A 1,389-nucleotide genomic window follows, 5' to 3' on the forward strand; every position below is an offset into this window, starting at 1 on the left:
ATGTCCTGTGTATTAGCAAGAATTTGAAATTATTGTTAATNTAAAAATAGTCTTGATATCTAAGCTTGCTAGATGTTTATATAGAATTATTGGAATCAAACAGCGATTGTCAGACGATAAACGAAATATGCCAATGATATAAAAGAAATCAAAAATGTAAATCAAATGCCACCTGTATTGTAAAAATTGTGTTGAAAATGTTGTATTTTTATATACAAACGTAGAATTCCAAATGCATTTTCGATAAGTTTAGTTTTTGGAACTTCGCAAACTTGGTAAAAAATTTTAAGATTTGATGCATCTCCATTTACATCCGTGCAGCTTTGTAAAGAATCAGTAAGTAATTTAATGAATTATGGGTGTCGAAAGTAGAGACTTTAAAATGCTTTTTTGATCATTCCGATACGATCATTTTTGACGAAGTTACACTCTCTTAAAATTTGCCTATTTTTAGTGATCAGAATGGATGATGCTTTAATTTTACTGTTCGAGTGTATAAACGTTCATATGATCCATTTCCTGAACGACATGGAAGTCATGTTCCTAAAACTGAACATAGTTGTACTAATTTCGGAACATAATTTATATAATATTTTTAGAATTGATGCAAAACGTAAGAAAAGTGTGTAAATTTGAAAAATATACGAAATTATTTTAATATACAATTTTTTCAAATATACAAAAATATATAATATGAAATAAGTAATATGAGAATACTACTTAATATTGCTGTTTTAATATAATATATATTTGAAAACATTCTAATATTATTAAGAATAAAATAAAAAAAATGTATAACATGGGAATTTTATGAGAAATTTAAAAAAAATATATAATTAAAAATAATTACATATATTATTTAAAAATATACATAAGTAGTTTTGTTTTTTTTTATTCTAGTAGGTACTTGTATGTATAGTTATATAGAGTTTTACAATATTATTTATAAAATAAAATTAAAATTAAAAAAAATAATATTTTGAATTGCACATTATTTTATAAATTATTAAAGAATTTATAAAAAATAATATGAACTTGCACAGTCATACATCATCATAAATAAAATACATATTATACGTAACAAAATAAGAAAATTATTTTGTTTTTCATTGATTTTATAGCTTGATCTACGTCATTCTGTGTATAACGTTTCGTTCTTTTCGACATTTTGAAATCAATTCTATTAAAAAAAAACATAATTTGACAAATTATATCTTACTAAAATTACTATTTACCAGGGTTGTGCATCAACGTGTAAAATATAATACTCTACGTTTACGTGTAGACAGCATAAACTATTGTATAAGTGTCATCTATGTAGACAGTCAGTAGACTATATATTTATTTATTTAATAAATACATATAATTTAACGTTTGGAAGAGCACACG

The sequence above is a fragment of the Wasmannia auropunctata genome, unplaced genomic scaffold (assembly GCF_000956235.1).
Source record: "Wasmannia auropunctata unplaced genomic scaffold, wasmannia.A_1.0 LD336040.1, whole genome shotgun sequence".
Classification (NCBI taxonomy): domain Eukaryota; kingdom Metazoa; phylum Arthropoda; class Insecta; order Hymenoptera; family Formicidae; genus Wasmannia; species Wasmannia auropunctata.